Source organism: Procambarus clarkii, chromosome 83 (genome assembly GCF_040958095.1).
Source record: "Procambarus clarkii isolate CNS0578487 chromosome 83, FALCON_Pclarkii_2.0, whole genome shotgun sequence".
In the NCBI taxonomy this organism is placed as follows: Eukaryota; Metazoa; Arthropoda; class Malacostraca; order Decapoda; family Cambaridae; genus Procambarus; species Procambarus clarkii.
The window spans coordinates 13516807-13544227 of record NC_091232.1 but is presented as its reverse complement, the minus strand read 5'-3'; the positions used below and the strand labels follow the sequence as shown (position 1 = coordinate 13544227).

At 41.3% G+C, this 27421-nt stretch overlaps 1 long non-coding RNA gene across 2 annotated transcripts; it reads right to left on the bottom strand.

Annotated features, from left to right (window-relative positions):
* Nucleotides 1-17046: 17046 nt before the first annotated feature.
* Nucleotides 17047-25839, bottom strand: LOC123768774 (uncharacterized). Of its 2 annotated transcripts, none has more exons than XR_011225406.1 (5): nucleotides 25549-25839; nucleotides 24351-24490; nucleotides 22572-22843; nucleotides 19366-19622; nucleotides 17047-18900 (listed from the first exon to the last, which is right to left on the bottom strand). It is a non-coding gene; the product is annotated as an uncharacterized lncRNA (long non-coding RNA). The 2 variants fall into 2 exon arrangements; XR_011225407.1 differs by having other exon boundaries at nucleotides 22572-22824; nucleotides 25549-25838.
* Between the last annotated feature and the right edge of the window lie 1582 nt (nucleotides 25840-27421).

The window sequence follows — 27421 nt, the reverse complement described above, 5'->3', positions numbered from 1 at the left end:
GCAATACAACGTTATCATGGCTCTTTAAATAAGCCTATTATATCGTAATGTGGCCTAGCCTAACCTAATGTATGTACTGTTCCTAAATAAATTATTATTATTATCAATCTAACACACTTTAGGCTACCTTACCCAAGTATAACGCAAAAATAATAAAGTCTGCGTGACGTCATATTTGTGACACTGGGGAACTCTTTTGAGACTCAAGTTTAATCGTTTTCTTTGCAATTATATTTATTATTTAGCTTATTATTATTATTATTATTATTATTATTAGTAGTAGTAGTATTTATATTTAATTTATTTAATATAGCCTACCATTAATGACTAAAAACAGTCAACATTACTGACTAAAAACTTAATACTAATTGAGTATAGAGAATAAAATGTGTTGATAACAAATAAAAATAAAGATAAAATAGGGGGAAACATGGCTGAAAAAGCAGCACAAATACAATTAGGTCGACAAACATCGTTGATTAAGAAAATTATTATTACGAAGTGTAAGTATAGGACAACTAGACAGCGGATGTCTTCAGATAAGGAAGATAAGATACGGGTCCAGGATGCACAATCGAGAATTTCGGGTTCGAATCCCGGGCGGGACATAAATGGTTGGGCTCATTTCCTATCACTTAATGCATCTGTTCACCTAGTAGTGAGTAGGCATTCAGGAGGTAGTCGGCTTGTTATGGGGTTGCATCCTGGGCGGGGTCAGTAATTCCTCCCTGGGGTTCAATTAGTTTAAGACTGAATGAGTTAGGATATATATCCACTTTCCTGGGTAATTGGATTAATTAGTTTATATATTTATATATATACAAGAAGGTATATTGGGGTTATGAGAGTACACAGCATGATGTGTTTACATTCTTGTAAAGCCACTAGCACACATAGCATTACGCGCAGGTCCTTAATCTAACAGATAATTTTAAGTTGGTAATTTCTAACAAAATTTAATAAAATTTAACAGCTTCATTGTAAGAAAATTTGACAAAATAGGTAAATTAAAGTAACATTTGAGGATTATAAACAAGTACTTTGTATCATAATTTAAGGATTATTTCAAGGTATAATGTAATATAATATGCGTTCAATATAAGAATCATGATATAAGATAATAACAATGATTACAATGGTAAAGGTGTATGGCTTAGGTACATATATTGGGGGACTGAGTAGACAAGATACAGTGAGAGTTTAAACTACCAGGTAGGAAACTATGAAGATGAAATTAGGTACTTTTTGGTTTTGTTTTTGAATAAGGCAAAAGTTGGACAGCTTTTCAATTCCTTGGGGAGTGAGTGCTATTAACAATGTCACTTTATTTGCATAGAGTGTTTACACAGAATAAGTTTGACTGGGGATTTCAAAGAGATATTTATTTCTGGTGTGGTGATAATGGGTCCTATTACATCTGTCCAAGAAGAGTTTCAGACCAGGGTTAGCATTTAGGAACGAGGTTTTGTAAATGTAGTTGACACAAGAGAATGTGTGGAGTGAGTTTATGTTTAGCATGTTAAGGGAGTTAAACAAGGGGACTGAGTGTTGTCTGAAAGCAGAATTTGTTATTATTCTGATAGCAGATTTTTGCTGGGTGATGATGGACATGAGGTGGTTTGCAGTGGTATAACCCCATGCATGTGTGTCTATGTATGTATTAACACGTTGTAATGATTGGGGTGAGAATAGCTTGAGCTACCTCATCCCTTTGTGTGTATTTTACCTCAATAAACTTATTTCAATTTCAATTTCAAACCCCATGCACAGATACCATATCTAAGATAAGGATAGATTAGCGCGTAATATAATGAGAGGAGAGCAGAGTTTGGAACATAATATCTGATCTTAGAGAGTATATCAACTGTTTTTAGAGACTTTCTTGGTTATGTGTTGAATGTGGGTGCTGAAGTTGAGTCTCTTGTCTAGGAATAGGCCAAGAAACTTTCCATCATTTTTATTACTGATGTTAACATTATCTATCTGAAGCTGAATTGCATTTGTTGATTTGCTTCCAAATAAGATGTAGTAGGTATTTTTAAGTTAAGTGTGAGTTTGTTGGGTGATATCCATAAGTGGGCTTTTTTAATTCATTATTTACAAAATTATTTAGTGTGTGGGGGTTGGGGTCTGAGGAGATGAAGGTAGTATCGTCAGCAAATAATATTGGTTTAAGAATGTTAGAGACATTATAGCACTGATACACATCGTTACCCATAACCTGTGTACTCTCAGTGATACTTTTAACTGTATTAATGATGTATGGTGTACACTGATAGATCTATGAACTGATAGATCCCAGTTATCTCATGGATTAATTGGCTGATTAATCATTAATTGAGTTGGGTACATATTTCATATTTTGATGGAGTTGGTTACCTTGTAGAACCAAAATGCATAATCAGATTTCGTTCTTCTTCTATAGACCTCAGGTGAGTGCAGCATATTAGAAAGTTCAGCTTTAAAATTTCATGTGTTGCCGAGATCTACTCAATGCCTTCACGCCGAAAACTGTGCTAATAGACAAAATTCTCTCACTTATGGTAGGTAATTTTAACTCAGCTCTCATATTAACTTTTCTCGTAGACTTTGGAGCCCCAAGGATGAGACGCATAGCTTCATTTTGCAAGGTTTCAAGATATTTCAGCACTTTGTCAGTATACAGTGCGAGAAGTAGAGCATTGTAGTCAATCACAGAGTGTGAAAATGGTACATAAAACATTCTAGCAAGTCTCACGTTAAGTCCATGATTGACACCAACAAGGACCCGCAAGGGCTTTAATCTCTCCCACAGTCTCCTCTTGAGAGAAGAAAGGAACCCAGGGTCGTTAATGGGGACACCAAGATATCTGTAAGACTCGCAGTTCTCAAGTGCTCGCCCATCTATATGATAATTGGCTGGTGGAATACCACATGGAATGAGGGCACGAGTTTTCTGTACAGAGATAAGGAGGCCACATTCCTCAGCTCTAGTCGCAAAAGCAGTTAGTTTAGTTCATTTATTATGCACCCCATACCCATCTTGTGGGCGGTAGTGGAAAGGGTTACAGAGGCACATAATGGGCTCAGGGACTGAACCCCACAATTCATTTAGCTAAGCAAGTTACAATCTTGATGAGCTAGTTACAAAATTCAGTATAAGTCGTCACATCAACAATGGGTTCGAGATCGACCACAAGTACAGTTTTGAATTAAGCAACTGACATATGTGGAGAGCTAGTGTCACAATTGATATATTTGTCCTGCACACTGCCCCCCATCCAGTGGGCAGCGGTGGATAGGTTACAATCACTTAGTTACTACCTACAGTTAGCAAACTGGGGATATTTGGCAAATATTTCTGGTACCAGATCATTTTGAATGAAATATTTACACATCTTTGGAATATTTCTTATAGAATTGTCTTGAATTGTATCTTTTCGCACTCCATCACATAGTGACGGAGGGTGTGCGAATAATTTTGTTGACACAGTTTACATTTGGTCAGGTCTACATCAGCAGATAATGAGAATTCCCAGAGATACTTGTAACCGAGTCTAAGCCGAGCAGTAGTAACATCTAGAAGTCTGCTGATTTTATTGGATGATCCATAGATGTGTGGCTCCTCTTGCATGATAGTATGATGATAGATGGAATTACTGGCGTCGATTTCATTACAATCCAAGGTTACACTCAACGGCTCCTTTAAAGGCAGATTCTTTGGCTAACTTATCAGCTCTATCATGCATTCGGAGGCCAACATAAGATGGAGACCACATGAAATGAACTCTGTTACCATCATTAATAATTTTGTTGTATTTGTGTCTAGCTTCATACACAAGCATAATACAGTTATGTCTTAAAGAGTTTGGAACAATTAAGGATGTTAAAGAGTCACTTAATTACAATTAATGTATCAAGTTTGGAGACTTGTACACATTTCAGTGCAAGGAGCAAGGCAAATAGTTCAGTCTGAAGGGTAGAGGCCCAGTTGCACTGGAACCATCAGTGTATATGTGATTTGAGAGAGAGAATGCTCTGTGGACAGAGCATCAATATGGCTTAAGGCGTTGAGCTTTGCCTCAAGACGAAGCTTGGGCTGATCTCTAATTTGCTTCTTGGGTGGAAAGGGAGGGATTAAAACTGGAAAGGTGTAACCTCCCACGGTGCAGGAAAGTGCCGTTGTTGTTTCTCTTGGTACAAATCATGAACCTGATACATTCTGAGTTGAGTTCCAGTTTTAATTATCCATTTGGAACAATGTTGAGTAGGCTGTGATGGGAAATAGCGATGTGGGTCACCATCGCAGACGAGACAATGTTCGAAATCAACCTTGCAAAGGGTGTGGTGGCGGTCCTCTGTGCAGATGCTGGACTTGGTGACGCGTTCATGGCATTTATTGGTGATGGTGTGTGTTGATAACACTTGAAGCACTGCTTGTGGTCGTAATGCCGCTCTTTCTTCATCTACGCATCATCTTGACACCAAAATACGTGAGCTCTTGTAAGGCGGCGAGGTCCGCTGTAGTTACCGAGATGAAGGTCAGTTGCTCCCTGGTCGGGCTGCTCCCAGCGGGGCGGATGGTAGTGAAAGTGGTCGGTTTCATTAAGGAGTTTTCGGGTTTGAAGCTTGCGATAACGTCTTCGGGTCTGTGGTCGTTGGTCCGTGTGCTGGCTCCTCTGATGAAGACCGTTCTCTCAGCAAGGAAGCGTCGAGAGAATGTAAGGCTGATATATGGTCGTGCAGAATGGTCCAGGTGGAATTTAATTCCTGGTGATCGATGTTAATCTCCTGTAACACCACTATATTGTAACACCACTATATTGTAACACCGCTATATACATAAATTAAGACGCTGCCACCATCTGCCTTGACCATTGAGACTATATCAAGCAACGAGGCAAGAAACATTGCTTAACTTGGAGAGTACTTTCTTTAACTGTCAATATTTATGGGACGGTTGTTAGCCAATTATATTAGAATATAGGGTCTGTTGATAATATAATATAATAATATTGTAATTATTATAATATATTACATAAATATATATATATAGAACTAATGCCCCAATAGAATATTAGGGTCTGTAATTGCCAGGTTCTTTCGGCTTAGGAATCGGTATGATGTCTGCTTTCTTCCAAGAGGTCGATAGTTTGCCTTGCTGCCAAGATGCAGTGATGACGTCCAATATTCCTTGTTCTCCAGCAGGACCTGCGTGTGCGATCATTGAGTATGTAATGTTATCAGCACCTGGGGCAGTGTCCTTACCATAAATAACGATGGTCAGCTTACAGCCTCTGATTCTGCTATTGAGTTCAATAGGTTCTTCTCATCCATTGGGTCATCCCTTGCAAATGATATTCCATCTTCCAGTACTGACATTAAGGACTATCTTACAGGTAGCTATCCACAGTCTCTGTACCTAAAGCCTATTAACTCCACTGACGTCAATGAGATAATCCAAGTCTGGTGCCCTTGAGGAGATACCAACTTTAATTTACAAAAAAGCCTCCAGATCTTTAGCCTCTGCTATTGCATTGCTCTTCAACAAGTCACTTGAACTCCAAACCTTTCCAGATATTCTAAAAAAAAGCGAGAGTAACGCCTGTCCACAAATGTGGTGATCTCACAGATGTCAACAATTACAGACCTATCTCAATCCTGCCAAACTTGTCAAAAATATTTGAAAAACAAATCTACAAGCAGCTTTACTCTTATCTAGCCAAACACAATATACTTAGCTCTTGCCAATATGGCTTCAGACCTAAAAAAAAGCACTAACGATGCACTTATTAGTATGATTAACTTGATACATGAAGCTCTTGATAAAAATGAGTTCCCTGTTGGGTTATTTGTGGACCTGCGTAAGGCTTTTGACACTGTCAACCACCAAAACCTTCTTCCTAAATTACATCATTATGGAGTCAGAGGACACTCCCTGCAATACCTTCAGTCTTACCTTACTGACAGGCTCCAGTATGTTTCTGTGAATAATTCAATTTCTCCCACCCTACCCATCAACATTGGTGTTCCTCAGGGCAGCATACTTGGCCCTCTCCTCTTTCTCATCTACTTTAACGACCTTCCAAATGCCTCCCAACAACTCAAACCAATTCTATTTGCTGACGACACAACCTTCATTTACTCCAGTCCTGATCCCCTTGCTCTAAATGCCACAGTGAATACTGAGCTAAATAAAGTCCGTCTTTAGCTAACTGCCAACAAACTCACCCTCATTATTGACAAAACTTTCTATATTTTGTTTGGCAATAAATCCTCTAATCAAATAAATCTCAAAATAAACAATACCCAAATTTGTAACAAATTAGATGGCAAGTTCCTTGGCGTTCTCATTGACGACAAGCTGAATTTCCAGGGACACATTCTAAATATATAAAAAAAAAAGTTTCAAAAACTGTTGGCATTCTTTCTAAGATCAGATATTATGTACCCCGCCCTGCCCTGGTGACTCTATTACTCTCTCATCTATCCTTATCTCAACTACGGTATTTGTGCTTGGGGTTCTACTACCCAAAATCATTTACGTCCTCTAATTACTCAACACAAAGCTGCTATTAGGTCAATATCCAACTCTGGCCCCAGACATCACTCGGCACCCCTACTCAAATATCTGAATATGTAAGAAAAAATAAGTCACTGCACATCCTCTCATGTGTATTTTATATATATATATATATATATATATATATATATATATATATATATATATATATATATATATATATATATATATATATATATATATATATATGTGTGTGTGTATATCACGAAAATAAACACGTGATTAAGAATGTGACAATGTCAGAAAAGTACTTTCGTATATTAAATACATCTTCAGTGCCACACCCAGCCAGTGCAATACCCAGCCAGTGCCACACCCAGCCAGTGCATCACCCAGCCAGTGCCACACCCAGCCAGTGCAATACCCAGCCAGTGCCACACCCAGCCAGTGCATCACCCAGCCAGTGCCACACCCAGCCAGTGCAATACCCAGCCAGTGCCACACCCAGCCAGTGCATCACCCAGCCAGTGCCACACCCAATGATGACCTTCAGACCTTCTGAAGATGTATTTAATATACGAAAGTACTTAAGGAAATTTCCTGTTTCATTTTTCCTCCGTGGTCTGACATTGTCATATATATATATATATATATATATATATATATATATATATATATATATATATATATATATATATATATATATATATATATATATATATATATATGCGAACAAGCCTGAATGGTCCCCAGGACAATATGCAACTGAAAACTCACACCCCAGAAGTGACTCGAACCCATACTCCCAGAAGCAACGCAACTGGTATGTACAAGACGCCTTAATCCACTTGACCATCACGACCGGACATAATGAGGTGATAGCCGAGGCTATTTGAACCACCCCACCGCCGGCACTCGGATAGTAATCTTGGGCATAGCATTTTACCAAATCACCTCATTCTTTGGGGCACACGTGAGGAAGACAAACGCGAACAAGCCTGAATGGTCCCCAGGACAATATGCAACTGAAAACTCACACCCCAGAAGTGACTCGAACCCATACTCCCAGAAGCAACGCAACTGGTATGTACAAGACGCCTTAATCCACTTGACCATCACGACCGGACATAATGATGTGATAGCCGAGGCTATTTGAACCACCCCACCGCCGGCACTCGGATAGTAATCTTGGGCATAGCATTTTACCAAATCACCTCATTCTTTGGGGCACACGTGAGGAACACAAATGCGAACAAGCCTGAATGGTCCCCAGGACAATATGCAACTGAAAACTCACACCCCAGAAGTGACTCGAACCCATACTCCCAGAAGCAACGCAACTGGTATGTACAAGACGCCTTAATCCACTTGACCATCACGACCGGACATAATGAGGTGATAGCCGAGGCTATTTGAACCACCCCACCGCCGGCACTCGGATAGTAATCTTGGGCATAGCATTTTACCAAATCACCTCATTCTTTGGGGCACACGTGAGGAACACAAACGCGAACAAGCCTGAATGGTCCCCAGGACAATATGCAACTGAAAACTCACACCCCAGAAGTGACTCGAACCCATACTCCCAGAAGCAACGCAACTGGTATGTACAAGACGCCTTAATCCACTTGACCATCACGACCGGACATAATGAGGTGATAGCCGAGGCTATTTGAACCACCCCACCGCCGGCACTCGGATAGTAATCTTGGGCATAGCATTTTACCAAATCACCTCATTCTTTGGGGCACACGTGAGGAACACAAATGCGAACAAGCCTGAATGGTCCCCAGGACAATATGCAACTGAAAACTCACACCCCAGAAGTGACTCGAACCCATACTCCCAGAAGCAACGCAACTGGTATGTACAAGACGCCTTAATCCACTTGACCATCACGACCGGACATAATGAGGTGATAGCCGAGGCTATTTGAACCACCCCACCGCCGGCACTCGGATAGTAATCTTGGGCATAGCATTTTACCAAATCACCTCATTCTTTGGGGCACACGTGAGGAACACAAATGCGAACAAGCCTGAATGGTCCCAGGACAATATGCAACTGAAAACTCACACCCCAGAAGTGACTCGAACCCATACTCCCAGAAGCAACGCAACTGGTATGAACAAGACGCCTTAATCCACTTGACGAGGTGATGGTGTTCCAGGAACCACATCAGACGAACGTTAACCATACGTTCAAAGAGTTTGCAGACACAACTTGTGAGAGCAATAGGGCGAAAGTCCTTAGGGGAAGTACCCAGAGACCCCGGTTTGCGAACAGGGAGGACAACGGCATCGAGCCAGTCCTCAGGGACTGACGACGACTCCCAGATCCGATTATACAGACTCAGTAAATACTGAGACGTGCTCGGAGGGAGATGGCGAAGCATCTCATAATGAATACCATCGGAGCCCGCCGCCGTAGAACCGCAGAGGGCCAGGGCAGAACGAAGTTCAGAGAGAGAGAGAAGGGATCATTATAGGGAAGCTGAAGATGAGTGCAGAAATCTAAAGGACGAGACTCAAGGACAGGTTTACAAAGAAGGAAAGATTGGGGAAGATGAAGACCAGAGCTAACAGAAGAAAAGTGGGAACCCAGTTCGGAAGCGACCTGCAACGGGTCCGCCACAAGAGTATCATGGAGGTGAAGGACCGGTGAAACATCGGGAACGAACTTACCCGCTAACTTGCGGATACGTTTCCAGATCTGGGCCAGAGGGGTTTCGGACGTAATTGTCGAGACATAAGATGCCCAACATTCACGTTTAGCCGTACGGATGGCCCTACGGGCCACCGCACTCGCTTTCCGAAAGAAAAGAAAAGAATCGGTCGTCTGCCTACGGCGGTGCTTCTTCCAGGCTGCACGCTTACAGCGGACAGCCCGAGCACAGTCCGCATTCCACCAGGGAACGCACTTCCGTGGACCCCGAGAGGAAGAGCGAGGAATAGAGCGGAGGGCAGCGTCGAAGACAGTGTCATGAAAAAGGAGGAGAGCGCGAGAGAGGGGCAGAAGGGAGAGGTCAGAGAGAGTAGCACTGAGGGAAAATAGGGTCCAGTCCGCCTTAGCAAACTGCCACCTAGGGAAAGAGAGGGAAGGGCGAAAAGAGAAAAAGGAAACAAGGATGGGGAAATGATCACTTCCATGGAGGTCATCAAGAACCTGCCACGTGAAATCTAAGTAAAGAGAAGAAGAGCAGAGAGAAAGATCAAGACAAGAAAGGGTGCGAGTTCGAGAGTCCAAATGAGTGGGCTCACCAGAATTCAGAAGAGACAGGGAAGAAGAGAGGAGAAACGGCTCAAGGAGGCGACCCCGGGTATTCGTCAGAACGTCACCCCAAAGAGAATGACGACAATTGAAGTCACCTAGCAGGAGCACAGGCTCCGGCAAGGAGTCTAGGAGGCGTTTCAAATCAGGAAGAGAGAGCGGGACACTCGGGGGGAGATAAATGGAACAAACTGTGTACCATTTCCCCACAAAGATACGAGCAGCAGAACAATGGAGAGGCGAAGGAAAAAGTAAAGGAACAAAGGGAACATCAGCCCGAATCAAGAGAGCAGAAGAATTAGAAGCCCCAGCAATGGCTGGGGGGGGGGGGGGGGAGAGAAAGGAATAGCCACGAAAACGACCAGGACGAGCACCAAGCATTGGCTCCTGGAGACAGACACAAAGGGGCGAAAACCGCGAAACCAGAAGTTGGAGTTCGAGGAAATTGGCGTAATAACCTCTAACGTTCCATTGAAGAATGGACAACGACGAGAAGAGAAAGGACAAAAACAGAGAACAAGGAAGAAACAAAGGCGAAAGACCAACAGAGCACGTTAAAGAATATCAGGGTCGGGAGCAGGGTCAGCAAAGTCAGGGTTAGGGGGCATGGGTAAACTGAGCAAAGACGGAGGGAAGGAAACGGGAGAACAGATCAGAGGCGGGCGGGCAGGGTCCGGAGGAGGAGACAACGGAGAGGAGCAGTCAAGGACAGCAGCAGGAAGAGGGGGAGTAGAAAGAGAGGAGCGCACCCCAGCAAGAGCAGCAACCGAAAGGGAAGCAGGGGCCAAAGAAACCTCCATAGCAGGAACAGGGGGCGCAAGCACTGAAACGGGAGGGGAAGGAGCAACAGATCCAGAAGGAGGAGCTGAGGAAGAAAGCGAAGCCTTCTTACCCGCCGGGGAAGAGGAAGGAGAGGAGCCAGGCTTACGCGTCTGACTTAAAGAGACCGGTGTCCCAGCAACTACGTAACGGGCAACGGATTCCAGTGTCTCAACAGGAGAAGCCGAACGAGAGCACACACGACGGCCGTTAGGAGAGCGATGGACATCCGCCCGCACCGACAGGCGGCGGGGAGAGCCGATAGATGGAGGAAGAGGATGGGAAGGAGGATCGGAGGGGGACGAGGAAGACACAGGAGACACGACAGACCGGGTAGAAGGAAGGGGAACCCCAGACAGAGGACCAGGAGGAGGATCCTTCGGGAGAGAACCCAAAGGAACAAAGGAGGGGCAGTGGGCGCATCAGGGTCCAAGGCCCGGAAACGGTTGTGAGTCTGAGGAAGGCGGGAAGGACGAGGAGAGGAAGAGCGCAACACGCGAGCATAAGAGATATTAGCATAAGGCGGGAGCCGGCGAACCTGGCGCCTCGCCTCAGGAAAAGATAAATGCTCCCGGAGCTTCAAGTTGAGGACGGCTGCCTCAAGCTTGTAATGGACACACGCACGGGAGAAGGTAGGATGGGCCTCACCGCAGTTGAGGCAACGAGCCTGGGGAGAAGCGCACTCCGACTTAGAGTGACCTTCGCCACCACACAAAGGACAGAGAGAGACAGTCCCGGAGCAGCGGAGGGCACCATGCCCAAACCTCCAGCACTTGTTGCAGAGCCGAGGAGAAGGAATGTACTCCTGGACAGAGCACCTGGCACCAGCAAGAATGACAGAGGGTGGAAGGGTCCTACCATCAAAGGTAATCTTCACAACCCGGAGGGGTTGACGGCGACTACCACGAGGGGGACGAGTAAACGTGTCCACCTGGAGAATAGAGTGGCCCTGGGCAGCGAGGATATGTCGAATATCGTCGTGGCAGTCGCGCAGGTCCCGAACACCGGTCGCAACATGGGGCGGGAGCAAAATGGTGCCAACACTGGCATTCAACTGAGCGTTCTTCGAGACCCGAACGGGGGTCTCGCCAAGGCAGGATAAGGCAGCCAAGCGGGAAGCAGCATCCTGAGAAGGAGCAGCAACGACACGGGTACCGAGACGAGTGGGGTTGAAAGTAATGGAGGCATCCACGGAATCAATGAGATGTCGATGGAGGGAGAAATCGTCAGGATTCGCAGAATCAAGAGGGAGGAGATCAAAATATTTGGCCCACGAAGCGGGACCAAACAAGGCTTGATAGGTAGCAGAACTGGAAGGAATCGAGCGAGGGCGGCCGTGACGAGGACGGCGGTGGGAACCCCCAGAGAGAGAGGGGTCAAAAGGCGCAGTAGTTACAACGAGAGAAGGAGCCGCGCCAGGGGACGAGGTAGTCACCACTGGGGGCTTTGGGCTCGACCCAACCACAGAGGAGGGAGGGGAGCCAGAGGAAGGAGTCAGAGAGGCCAAAGGAGGAGCAAGGTCGGGGCCCAATGCAGCGGAGGCTACAGAGCCCGGTCTTCCAATACGGACCGACTCGGGGGCTTGGTCGCCCACCCCACGAGCCTGAGAAGGTAAACCAGAAGAAGCCGAAGCAGGGGTAATCATCTTGACGAAAGAAAGAATTCACTCACGAATGTGCCCCCACACCCACCATGGAGCCACAATTAGAGGCAGGACACCCAACAAGAAGCTATCGCCGATCTTGTCGGGGCCTCCTAGGGGTGCGTCGCGAGCATACGCCCCACAAACGCCACCTTAAGAAACCGACAGTCCGTCGAGATCGGGTTCAGTGACGAAGTGGGGATTGACAATAAAAGGTTCCCCTCGCTCTCTACGTCGGGTACTGCAGTTCTACGGGTGCATGAGTATGCCTCCTCAAGCACCCGGGCGTCAAAATAGAAGAAGTCCAAGGGAAGAACCAGAACGAGCAAAAGGTCGGTAGGAAACGGCAAGCAGATAGGAGAAGAGGGGGGAGAAAAACGAAACAGAAGGAAAAGGAAAAGATGCCCAGCAGAATTGGAGAGGACGGCAGCAGGAGCACAAGGCTAGAAAAGGACAGAGGACTGTCCCAAGGAGCATCACTCCGGCAGCCGCCCACTAAGCCCCCACACGGCGACAACGAGCTGAGCGGGGAGGGGGGGTCTTTCCTAAAGCTAAACGATCCAATTCATACCCTTTGTTTCGGGGTCGTCTTGTGCATACTCTTAATACCTAATTAATATTCCCTTATGTCCATTTGTGCACTTTTACACCTATCATGTCACTAATTTTGCCATTTTAGAGGCATGCATTTATGCCTTTTCAATCTTTTCATACAACACTTTTCCCAGTTTGTGGGGTTAACTCATCCTACGTTGAATGCATTATTTTATAGCCGTTCTATAGCATGCCAACCAGAACTGCATCACCTAAATGGGGCTTTAACAAGAGCAAGATACCTCGAGAATACCAGGTATTTTATTACTAGTGCTTTGACAAATCACTGTACCATTTGCCCCAATTATGAACATTTATGCATTTTTTATCAAACTCTGGTCCTGGTTTTATTTTGCAATTCTGCAATTATTCCTGCTCCAACATCTTCAACCGAGGTCCCAGAATAGCCTTGAGGCACCAACAATATTTCCTTTAACACCATTTATACTAACCACTTTGGTATAGCAATGCTTTAAACTTCATACAGCACCCAATATTTTGAGCCTATTTTTTTCCATTTGGTACTATCAAAAAAAATTTTGCTAAAGTCATGGTACACATCACAAACCTTATCACCATTTCATCAACTATGCAAGTGTTACATCATTAACAGCTAATAGTAGAACTATGCAATTTATGTATGATTTTTTCAAGATTACAAATATTTGTAGTTTTACAATTAAAGTAACTTCCCACAATAGACTAAGCTAATTGGCCGTTAATTTGACAAGGAAATTAAACCTTACCTAGTTTGTCAGGTGCAGTCACAGTGAGAGGTTGTGTTAGCTGGAGCTCCGATTCTAATAACATTATTATTGCAATAAATGAAGGATTAGTAAAAGATTTGGCGAGTCTGGTTGGAGCTCTGAGAGCAGAGATGGATTCCCTGCGGGAGGAGGTACGACGGCTACGACTTCGGGAGGAAACGAAGGAGGAGGCCAGTGTTGACGGGACCTCATTAAGAAGGACTGACGAAACCAGTATTAAGAAGTCCTCGTCTTGGCAAGTTGTGAAAGACAGGGGTCTTAAGAAGACCTTGGCAAAACCGACAACTAATAGCCTACACCAAAGGACTTTTAACGCATTTGACGTATTAGAGGACGAGTGCTGTGTTGAACCTGTTGTTCAACGAGGTGGCAAAGACACAGTAACGAGGAGCATTGAAGCGCAGGTCCCTCAAACTGCTCGAAAGGAAAAGGGAGAATCTAAGCGAATTTTGGCTGTGGGAGATTCCCAGGTGAGGTATTTAGACAGAACGTTTTGTGCCAGAGATAGGGGGAACAGATTAAGGGTTTGCTATCCGGGAGCTGGAATTGGTGATATTGTTGGAAACATGAATGATATTATGACAGGAAATGTAAACAAACCCATTATTTGTATTAGTGCAGGGGGTAATGATGCTGGACGAGTTAGGAGAGGAACTAATACAGAGATTCAAGACAGCCATTGAATTAGTTAGGAGCAAGGGAGGAATCCCGATCATATGTGGCATTCTTCCAAGAAAGGGAGTAGGAAATGAATGGATATCGAGGGCACTTTGTCAATTGCCGGCTGGAAAGATATTGCAAAACAAATGCAATATCTTTCATAGACAACTGGGAACACTTCTATGGAAGAAATGGAATGTATGCTCGTGATGGGGTGCATCTATCGTGAGCTGGGGTTGTTGCTGTTGCGGACTCGTTGGAAGAAGTGGTTAGAGGTGTTTCTTTGGGTTTAAACCGTTAGCTGATAGAGGTATGGGAATAGATTTGGAGGAAGGAGATAATAAAAGTACGTGTTTGTGGGAGAAAGGAATTGGCAAAATGATCAGGGAAAGAGAAGGGCCTCAAAATAACAATTCACTTAAGGTATATTACACTAACAGTAGAAGTCCAAGAAATAAAATTAACGAATTAAATGCTCTTGTCTGCACAAAAAAAAAAAGAGATTATTGCACTTACCGAAACGTGGATGAATGTAGAAAATAGAGAACTATTAGCTGAATATCAAATAAATGGATTTAAACTATTTCACAGATATTAGACGAGGAGGGGGAGTAGCCATATATGTTAGGGACAATTTGAAATGTAGTCTCAAAGAGGGAATCAAAACTGAGCCCCACACAAACTATTTGGATAGAATTATACGAAAAAGCAAATATTATAATAGGAGTTATATATAGGCCACCAAATTTAGACAGAATGGAAGCAAAGCATCTATGGGATGAAATATCTAGGGCATCTAGATCTAACAGTATTTACGTCATGGGTGACTAATTTTAGTGGAATAAACTGGTTGAACAAAACAGGGAATAGTGAAGATTTTCTAGAATTAATTTACGATTGCTTTCTTACGCAACACATTAAGGAACCAACACGGGAAAATAATATTTTAGATTTAGTGTTAACTAACAGGGAAACAAATTAATGACATCGAAATAGGGAGTGAGCTAGGGAACAGTGATCACAAAGAAATCAGATTTAGCATAGAATGGAATAGACCTGTAGGAGAAAATTCTGTTAAGTGCCAGATTTTCGAAAAGCTGATTTTAATAGCCTTAGAAATTTTTTGGGTCAAATTGATTGGAAAGTCTTGGGTATGGGGTGGGGGCCGGTCTTGGAGCGAGACATGAACCCAGCGATAGGTGACGTAAATGGGGATTTCGATGTGGATTCAGTATATAACTTATTTAATATTCTAAAAGCACAGGAACGTAGTATACCATACAAATTGAATAGATCGAATACCAATGACCCAAAGTGGATAACAAAGAATTTGAAGAACCTTATAGGTAAAAGCTTGGTACAAAAGGATTAAAAATGGGGAGGTCACTTTAGATTAGGAATTCGTCCAACTGGTTAGAAATAAAAAAAAGAGATAAGGAAAGCAAAAAGAAACTATGAAGTTCGCATAGCAGGGCAAGCAAAGACAAATCCTAAAGGTTTTTTTTCAGTTATATCGTACTAAGACTAGGGAAAGGATAGGTCCATTAAAAACCGAGACAGGTCAAATAACAGATAGTGATGAAGAGACGAGTAGTATTTTTAATAAATATTTTGTATCTGAATTTACTAAAGAGGAACTTAACAATATGCCTTCAGCCGAACAAGTCTATGTGGGTGGGGACGAGGACAGGTTGACGAGTTTAACAGTTACCAGGGAGGATGTTCTTAAACAAATAGTAAAACTCAAACCAAACAAATCCCCAGGGCCGGATGAAGTGTTTGCCAGGGTGCTTAAAGAATGCAAAGAGGAGCTTTGTGACCCACTGTCAACCATATTTAATAAATCAATAGAGTCAGGCAGAGTGCCAGAGTTTTGGAAAGTTGCTAATGTGATAACAGTTTTTAAGAAAGGAGAGATATCACTTGCGTCTAACTATCGACCAATTAGCCTAACGTCTATTGTGGGAAAGTTACTCGAATCTATAATAGCAAATAAAATTCGTCTTCATCTTGAAAAACAAATTAATAATCGAGTCGCAACATGGTTTTATAAATGGCCGTTCATGTTTAACAAATTTGTTATCTTTTTATTCTAGCATTGTTGAGGCAGTTGATAGTGGAAAGGATTGCGATGTTGTGTACCTTGACTTTAGCAAAGCTTTTGATACAGTGCCACATGAAAGACTGATTAAAAAGTTAGAGTCTCATGGTATTGGGGGTGCTATATAAAACTGGATTAGGGCATGGCTATACCAAAGGAAACAATAAATGGAGTCAAGTCAGAGTGGGAAAATGTAAGTGGGGTGCCTCAGGGCTCTGTCCTCGGACCTGTTTATAATATATATAAATGATTTAGATTCAGGTTTGAGTAGCAACATTTGCAAATTTGCCGAAGATACGAAAATCGGTAGGGAAATTAATTCGGAGGAGGACTCGCTATCACTTCAAGTTGATCTAGATAGGGTTTTGAAATTGTCGAAGGATTGGCAGATGCAGTTTAATGCTGATAAATGTAAAGTTCTGAGGTTAGGTAATGATGATAGGGTTACAAGATACGAGCTAGATGGTGTTGAGATTGCGAAGTCGAATTGCGAAAGGGATCTGGGAGTTATGATTAGCAAGAATTTAAAACAAAAGGATCAATGCATAAATGTTCGTAATAAGGCAAATCGGACACTTATTTATTAATCGCAGCGTTAGTAAGACACCTGGTGTGGTTCTCAAGCTATATCTTGCTCTAGTTAGGCCCCATTTAGATTATGCAGTTCAGTTTTGGTCGCCATATTATAGAATGGATATAAATTCACTTGAACGTGTCCAGCGTAGGATGACTAAGTTAATTCCCCAAATTAGAAATCTTTCATATGTTTAAAGATTAACAAAGCTTAAGTTGCATTCACTGGAAAGGCGAAGAGTTAGGGGGTGACATGATAGAGGTTTACAAGTGGGTGAATGGACATAAAGGGGATATTAATAGGGTATTAAAAGTATCAACACAATACAGAACACGAAACAATGGGTATAAATTGGATAAGTTTAGATTTAGGAAAGACTTGGGTAAATACTGGTTCAGTAACAGGGTTGTTTATTTGTGGAACCAATTGCCGCGTAACATTGTTGAGGTGGGGTCCCTCGATTGTTTCAAGCATGGGTTGGACATATATATGAGTGGGATTGGGTGGTTATAAATAGGAGCTGCCTCGTATGGTCCAACAGGCCTTCTGCAGTTGCCTTTGTTCTTAAGTTATGAACTGCCTTAGCTACCTCATCCCTCTGGATTTTACCTCAATAAATTTATTTCAATGAACTTTGATTTTCCTCAGTCAATGTATCACCTAAGACTTTTGTACTTCATTGACAATAGAGTATATTTACTACAGAGACTATTGAGCCTGTATATCGAGTAGAGATTAATCATTACAGTGGCCAGTTTTACATAAGTAAAATACGATTACTTAATCGAACAGCAGCCTACAGCTTGGGGGTTATATCAAGAAGAGCAATTTGAACGTTTGTCTTTACTACTCCAACAGGTATGGCCACAATCAACTTTCTGGAAATATTCACTCAAATTTTTAACAAAATTGTGGACCATAATTATTAAACTGCAGTACCACATTCATTGTGCTTCAATGTTAATTTATAATTATACAATTTAGTATTTTAGTAGAATCAATTTTGTTGTCTACGCCAAGATTCTTGATTATAAACCTAATCATTGTCATGCCCTTCAAGACTGACAAAACGTTATTTCTAAATTACAATAGGCACAACTTACAACCTTTAAAGTATTTGGACAAGGAAATATCTATGGGTTTGACAACTCTCCCAAGGGAGATACAAGCCTATGCTACACTTTTAATTTCATTTTCTTATAAATAAAAGTTATATTACCTAATTATTTACAACTTCAAGACCGAAGCTGGAAGATTCACCTCATGCTGTCAATCTTAGGAAACAGGTGCAAAGACTATAAAAAGCAGCATTGGCATAATTAATAAAACTACATTTCACAATAGTAGACCGACTACACAAATCTCCCTGGAACTACCAAACTGATTAATTTTATCTAAATTTAATGGAACAATTGCCTACTTTTGTAAGTACACTTTGCTCTGGTTATTTTTTGGTATCTATTGGATTCAGTCACCATTTCCATTAAATATTTAAAGTGTTGGTTCCCCCAAAATTATATAAACAAGGCTATCATGCAAATTTACATTGCAAGTTAAGCTCCTAATATAGGAGCTCCAGCAACTAGATACATGGATTTTTTTAAAGCTTTCCAAACCTACCACACTACTGTAAGTTAAAGCACATTTAATAACTTACAATGGATAAAAGCAATAGTTTAAAAATAGTGAAAAGGTCTTACAAATTACTAAACGTCGCAGAACCATATATTCTAATTTTTTGGGCTGACTTAAGGATGTTAATTCATGTTAAAGTGAAGGGTATGAAGCCCATACAAAAAATGGTCATCAACACATGTAATTGGAAGACAAGCTAATTTAAAACTAAAGCTTAACATGTGCAGCATAATATAAATGCTAAAAATATTACCTTGCCGTAGATCACGAGGAGGACTAAGTCAATCACCAATCAAAATTGCACGAGTGGTAGCTTCAGTGAGAAAAACCAACACCCTGAAAATAAAAGTCTACACTTTAGAAAGCCGTTATACAACACTCATTCGCCCAACTAATCATACCAAGGCATGGACACTTTACCGATTTTCTGCTTTGGATGATATTTAATACCAGCCAATAAGTCATTCTTTATGAAACTGCTATTAATAAAAAACGGTACATTGCAAGTCAGACAGGATGGTACCAATTTCTTCACACTGAAAATCTATAAGTTTGCAAAACTGTCAAGAATAAGTTGAGTGCAACATTAAAATGGTTTAAAGAGACTACAATGTAGAACAAACCTAGATGCTTTCCCCCCCACCCACAGTTACAATCCAATGGAACAGTCCCACTAAAGCCACGAGTGCCAAGCTATGCTGCCGTTTAAGGTAAAGCTTTACAAAATAAGGAAACGGAAAAGAGGGGGGTACCCGAGAAACTGCCAAAGGGAGGGGGGGGGGGGGGTCAGATTATCTGCACCTTGCACAGTTTAGTGTAGACTTTTCCTCCCCACAGGATCTGGGTCTTGTCCACTCCAACGTCGGCCAGAGTTGGTGCCGGCTGCTGTTTAGAATGGGTGCCATCTCATGCTATACATTACTTCAGGAAACTAGTGCCTCACTCTTCGCCATAGGGTACATCAGCTCAGGACCTCACTAACATGTTGGGAAGCAGTAAAAGACTAGCCAGTCAACAACTTGGGCTGGAAAGCTGTAGCAGCAGAAACAATTTACCACCTGCAAATACAATTTAATTAAAGACTAACAAAAATGGCACATTTTAGGAATATTTTGAGTAAATTTATGCAGGACCAAAGAAATGAAAATCACTCAAAACCTTTAAACACAAAGTGGATCAGTTTTCAAATGGGCACCAGAAGGCAATTTAGTAATCTTTAGTAAATACAGATAAAATATTTGTTAAAAATACTAATCTCTGTCATTGTCCTTTATTTGACCTGTCAGTTTTTAATGGACCTATCCTTTCCCTAGTCTTAGTTCGATATAACTGAAAAAACCCTTTAGCATTTTACTTTACTTGCTCTGCTATGCGAACTTCAGAGAGATTAGGAAAGCAAAAAGAAACTAATATTTCTAACCAGTTTAATGAATTCCTGTTCTAAACCGACTTCCCCATACTTAATCCTTTTGTACCAAGCTCTCTTTTCCGATAAGGTTCTTTAAATTCTGTGTTATCCACTTTGGGTCATTAGTATTTGATCAATTCAATTTGTATGGTATACTACATTCCTGCGCTTTTAGAATATTCTTAAACAAGTTATATATTAAATCCACATCGAAATCCCCTTTTACGTCACCTATTGCTGGGTTCATGTCTCTCCAAGACCGGCCCACACCCCATACCCAAGACTTCCCAATCTATTTGACCCAAAAAATTTCTTAGGCTATTAAAATCAGCTTTTCGAAAATCTGGCACTAACAGAATTTTTTCCTACAGGTCTATTCCATTCCATGCTAAATCTGACTTCTCTGATTACTGTTCCCTAGCTCACTCCCTATTTCGATGTCATTAATTTGCGTTTCCCTGTTAACACTAAATCTAAAATATTTTCCCGCGTTGGTTCCTCAATGTGTTGCGTAAGAAAACCATCTTCAATTAATTCTAGAAAATCTTTTGCTTCACTATTCAGTTTTGTTCAACCAGTTTATTCCACTAAAGTTAAAGTCACCCATGACAAATACTATTAGATCTAGATGCTCTAGATATTTCATCCCATAGATGCTTTGCTTCCATTCTGTCTAAATTTGGTGGCCTATATATAACTTCTATTATAATATTTGCTTTCTTTTAATTCTATCCAAATAGTTTGCGGGTGGCTCAGTTTTTATTCCCTCGTTGAGACTACATTTCAAATTGTCTCCAACATACATGGCTACTCCCCCTCGTCTAATATATCTGATACAGTTTAAATCCATTTATTTTATGTTCAGCTAATAGTCCTCTATTTTCTACATTCATATGAAAGATTTCTAATTTGGGGAATTAACTTAGTCATCCTACGCTGGACACGTTCAAGTGAATTTATATCCATTCTATAATATGGCGACCAAAACTGAACTGCATAATCTAAATGGGGCCTAACTAGAGCAAGATATAGCTTGAGAACCACACCAGGTGTCTTGTTACTAACGCTGCGATTAATAAATCCAAGTGTCCGATTTGCCTTATTACGAACATTTATGCATTGATCCTTTTGTTTTAAATTCTTACTAATCATAACTCCCAGATCCCTTTCGCAATCCGACTTCGCAATCACAACACCATCTAGCTCGTATCTTGTAACTCTATCATCATTACCTAACCTCAGAACTTTACATTTATCAGCATTAAACTGCATCTGCCAATCCTTTGACCATTTCAAAACCCTATCTAGATCAACTTGAAGTGATAGTGAGTCCTCCTCCGAATTAATTTCCCTACCGATTTTCGTATCATCGGCAAATTTGCAAATGTTGCTACTCAAACCTGAATCTAAATCATTTATATATATTATAAACAACAGAGGTCCCAGGACAGAGCCTTGAGGCACTCCACTTACAACATTTTCCCACTCTGACTTGATTCCATTTATACTAACTCTCTGTTTCCTTTGGTATAGCCATGCCCTAATCCAGCTTAATATAGCACCCCCAATACCATGAGACTATTTTTTTAATCAGTCTTTCATGTGGCACTGTATCAAAAGCTTTGCTAAAGTCAAGGTATACAACATCGCAATCCTTACCACTATCAACTGCCTCAACAATGCTAGAATAAAAAGATAACAAATTTGTTAAACATGAACGGCCATTTATAAAACCATGTTGCGACTCAATTATTAATTTATGTTTTTCAAGATGAAGACGAATTTTATTTGCTATTATAGATTCGAGTAACTTTCCCACAATAGACGTTAGGCTAATTGGTCGATAGTTAGACGCAAGTGATCTATCTCCTTTCTTAAAAACTGGTATCCCATGTTTCAGCATGTGCAATAATTTTTCTGTGCAGACAAGAGCACTTAATTCGTTAATTTTATTTCTTAGACTTAGACTGTTAGTGCAATATACCCTAAGTGAATTGTTATTTTGAGGCCCTTATCTTTCCCTGATCATTTTGCCAATTCTTTTCTCCCACGAACACATACTTTTATTACCTCCTTCCTCCAAATCAATTCCCATAACACTAACAGTTTAAACCCAAACACCTAACCACTGGTTCCAACCAGTTTGCAACAGCAACAACCCCAGCCCTCTATAGATGCACCCCATCACGAGCATACATTTCATTTCTTCCATAGAAGTGTTTCCAGTTGTCTATGAAAGATACTTCATTTGATTTGCAATATCTTTCCAGCCAGAAGTGACGCCAAGTGACCTCAACATCCATTCATTACCCACTCCCTTGCTTTGAAGAAAGGGACATATCAGGATTCCTCACTTGCTCCTAACTAATTCAATGGCCGTCCTTAGTTCCTCACTCCTAACTCGTCCAACATCATTACCCCCTGCACTAATACAAATAATGGGAACAAACCCGTCATAATATCATTCATGTTTCCAACAAAATCACCAATTCCAGCTCCCGGATAGCAAACCCTTAATCTGTTCCCCCTATCTCTGGCACAAAACGTTCTGTAAATACCTCACCTGGGAATCTCCCACAACCAAAATTCGCGTTGGTACCTCTAACTTTCTGAGAAGCCTGAGGGGTCTGCGCTTCGCCGCTCCTCGCCGATTTCCGTTTCGAGTGAACTGCAGGCTCACCACAGCACTTGTCGTCCAACACGGCAAATGAATTTGCTGTCCTTAGGGCGTCTGTAGGCAGCCTTGTCAAGGTCTTCAAGACCCCTGTCGTTAACGACTATCCACGACGAGGTCTTGTTAATATTGGTCTCTTCCGTTTCTTCCCGATGTTTCAGCCGTTTCAGCTGTCTTTCTATAAGGGGTGCTGTAAACTAGATTACCAAGATTAAAGCTTAGGTATGGTGATGCAACACCTATTTAACTTCAGTCAACAGTATACATTGTTATCAACTTTGGCTTTCACTATTTAAATATTTTAATTAACTTTAGTTAATAGCCATATTAGCTTCCGATTAAAACTAGGCCTAAGCAGGTTAGAACATAAGAATGAAGGTAACTTCAGAAGGGTTGTTGGCCCATACAATGCAGCTCCTTATATCCACCCACTTATACTGAACAATTTACCTACGCTTGAAACTATCTAGGGATCACAAATCAACGTGATGCATTACATGAACAAATCCACAAGGGCCGTGACGAGGATTCTAACTGGCGTCCGAGAGCATACCAGACGCTGCCTTAATCGATTGAGCTACGACATGGTAAAAGATTTTACCATGTGCTCAGTCTATTAAAGCAGAGTGATGCTCTTTGACGCAGGTTACAATCCTCATCACGGCCCTTGTGGGTTTATCTAGGGATCCCACTTCCACATTGTTACGCGTTAATTTGTTCAACCAAAACCCTTTTGTCGAACTAGTATTTACCCAGGTCTTTCCTAAAGCTAAACTATCCAATTCGTACCCTTTGTTTCGGGGTCGTCTTTTGCATACTCTTAATACCTCATTAATATTCCCTTATGTCCATTTGTCCACTTTTACACCTATCATGTCACTAATTTTGCCATTTTAGAGGCATGCATTTATGCCTTTTCAATCTTTTCATACAACACTTTTCCCAGTTTGTGGGGTTAACTCATACTACATTGAATGCATTATTTTATAACCGTTCTATAGCATGCCAACCAGAACTGCATCACCTAAATGGGGCTTAACAAGAGCAAGATACCTGGAGAATACCAGGTATTTTATTACTAGTGCTTTGACAAATTACCGTCCCATTTGCCCCAATTATGAACATTTATGCATTTTTTATCAAACCCTGGTCCCTCTTGTAATCCACACCATGTAGCTCTTATCTGTATCATTTCCTAGCCTCAAAACCTTTTATTTGTCAGCATTAGACTGCATCTGGCAATTATACCATTTCAAAACCATCCTCTCTAAGTGATAGCAAGTATTTCTTTCGATTTTTTTTATTTTGCAATTCTGCAATTATTCCTGCTCCAACATCTTCAACCGAGGTCCCAGAATAGCATTGAGGCACCAACAATATTTCCTTTAACACCATTTATACTAACCACTTTGGTATAGCAATGCTCTAAACTTCATACAGCACCCAATATTTTGAGCCTCTATCTTTTTTTCCATTTGGCACTATCAAAAAGAGTTTCGCTAAAGCCATGGTACACATCACAAACCTTATCACCATTTCATCAACTATGCAAGTGTTATCATTAACAGCTAATAGTAGAACTATGCAATTTATGTATGATTTTTCCAAGAGGAATACAAATATTTGTAGTTTTAAGATTAAAGTAACTTCCCACAATAAACCAAGCTAATTGGCCGTTAATTTGACAAGGAAATTAAACCCTACCTTGATGTGCTTCCGGGGCTTAGCGTCCCCGCGGCCCGGTCGTCGACGAGGCCTCCTGGTTGCTGGACTGATCAACCCGGCTGTTCGACTTGGCTGCTCGCAGCCTGACGTATGAGTCACAGCCTGGTTGATCAGGTAACCTTAGAATAATTTATAAAAAAAATTCTTTAAAATTCTCTTTTTCCTTTGAAACTGGTACCACATTAGTACCTTCACACGTCTAGTACTGCCCGACTAATAAATTATAAACCTATCAAAGCTGCCCTTTTTTATTAAGCACCCTGGCAAAAACTATCAGACTAGAGTTACCATTTGTTTAAATAAACCATCACCCTCCCTGGTAACTGCTGAATTATCCAACCTGTACTCCCAAAGTCTTGTTCGGCTGATAATGTTTAGTAAATACAGAATAAAAACGTAGTTATCTCCATTATCACTTCTGACAGTTTTAGATAGATCTCAAACTTTCCCTAATTTATTCGATACATGACCATTTGTCTTTGTCCTTAACCGAGAAGTACACTTAAAAACTCCAGCCGCACGTTACGCGTAATAAAAGGGCCGGCCTCAGCTGAAGATGCTTTTCAAAAGCTCAAAACAATCAGATTAAGCTTCTAACGTGGTTGCTAGAACATGTTCACACATAGGTATAAGCCTATGAAACCGCACTGTTTAAACGGCTTTCAAAAGTGGGGGAATTGACAGGACCATGACTTCATGGCCTTTTCAAGGTCACTAGGGGTTCTGGCATTTTTTTTTAAATTTTGCCCCGAGGGGCGAGTTCATTGGGCAGCGCCACTAATCTTTTGAGTGGACACCGCCATAGCAGCATGTACAACACTCGCCAAGAGGAAGAAAACCCACTGGGTTGTTCATCCTGTCACTTGTACCCAGACACAGCTGGAACTTTCCTTAACTGTCAAGTTAACAGCTCTTCAAACGAAGATTAACATCCATCAACCCTAAAAAAGCTTAAGTTATTCCGCAAGATAACGATCTGGTCAATCGTTTCAAACCGTATGTAGCTTACACAGGTAATTTACTTTTATCTACACAATTTCCCTCCCCCCCTTTATATTACTATCTGTACCCATTAAATAAATCTCAAACAAAACCTAACTAAACAGCCGAAAATTGGTTATTAGCACAAATGAATTACAAAGACGCACTTTAAAAAGCTACAAGACTCGCTACTTACCCGCTAGTCTACCACACTGGCCTACACATCCTCTTCCAACACAATTCAAACAGTTACTACCGATCTTGGCCCGCAACAAGCCTCACATCACTTACTTTGTCCAGAAACATATATAGACTAGCAACTGACCATAACACTCATGTATTGGATATAGAATAACGCGGGGTTAATGTGTAGTGCTGCTGTCAAAATATAGATGGCGCACACCCTAATGGTCATGCCAATGGACTCACCTAGTTGTGCTTACGGGGCTGAGCTTCGACTATTTCTGCCCGAAACGCTTTGCGTAATAGTGGCTTTAGGCTTTGTATATACTAGCTCTATCAATAAATCCATCAATGTTTGTATCTCACCTTGTATGTATGTACTTTACCTGAATAAACATTTTGATTCTGATTTTGATTTTTGATTTTGATATTTGGTCCCGCCCCTCAGCTGTCAATCAATTGGTGTACAAGCTCCTCAACCTGTATCATGAACCTGAACCTTATATTCTTATATAACATCATTATGTTATATAAGAACATAAGAATTAAGGTAACTGCAGAAGGCCTATTGCCCTATACGAGGCTGTTCCTATTTACCGTGAGGAGTTTTTCCAGCTGGATTTTAATATTTAACAGTTTTGGCATGTACAGCTTCGGCACGTTTCCTATCACCTAATACATAAGAACATATGACTAAAGATAACTGCAGAAAGCCTATTGGCCCATACGAGGCATCTCCTATTTATAACCACGCAATATCCCACCCACATACATGTCAAATTCAAAATTTAAATTTTTATTCGGGAAAAGTACATACATAGATGATGTGTTACAAACATAATGTTGGATTTATAGAGCTAGTGCATACAATACCTAAAGCCACTAATACGTATAGCGTATTGTTCACCCCACGCTTTAAACAATTAACGGACCCCACCTCCACTTTACGCGGTAAATGGTTCCACAAATCCACAATCCTGTTACCAAACCAGTAAACACCTCTATCATGTCACCCCTAACTCTTCGCCTTTCCAGCTAATGCAATTTAAGCTTTGTCAATCTTTCTTCGTATGAGAGGTTTCTAATTTGCGGGACTAACTTTGTCATCATATGCTGGACGTGTTCTAGTGAATTTGTATCCATTCTATAGTACGGCGACCAAAACTGAACTGCATAATCTAAATGGGTCCTAACCGATTCAGGAAGCTCTGTGTATTTCTTCGTAAGTGGGTTTGCTACGAAGGTTCCTAAGTGCGCCCTAAGAAGATGCTTACATGCGATTCAATAAGGTCCACTTAGGAAGAAATTTTATATTTCGAAGTAAAACAATGTTTTTTCAACTTCTACAGCCAGCACCGACATTGTAGTAAACAAATATGTTACATTTGTTGTTTACCTACGTAATTCTAAGAGTTTACCTACGTAATTCTAAGAACCCAAGGGCCACTAACTATCTGGTGGCCTCGAAGAGGACAGAAAGCCGGCGGCTTGTTAAAGGACCGCCAATTGTCTTAATGATATTTTTTAGCTGGAATTTGGCATTTACGGCTTCAGCGGGTAGGCGGTTCCATGGGTTTATAGCCCTCTTGGTGGAAAAAAACATCTGTTTTCAGTCCTACTTGAGAGAACATACTCTCCAACACTATATCTGTGATTGTCCTGTTATCAGTGACTTCATACCAAATGGTATGAGGTATTTTGAGCTCTGTAATTACATCATACACTCAGGAATATTGGAAGATATTCTTGTGCTGCACCCAGATTTTGCCAGTGGAGGCTAATAGATCAGCATTAAGTATTTTGTTCTTTCCTAATTCCATGTATGACTGGCCATCCTGTGAGGTGAGGATGTTGGATGAGCTTGTAGCCGGTTTTTGATCTACACT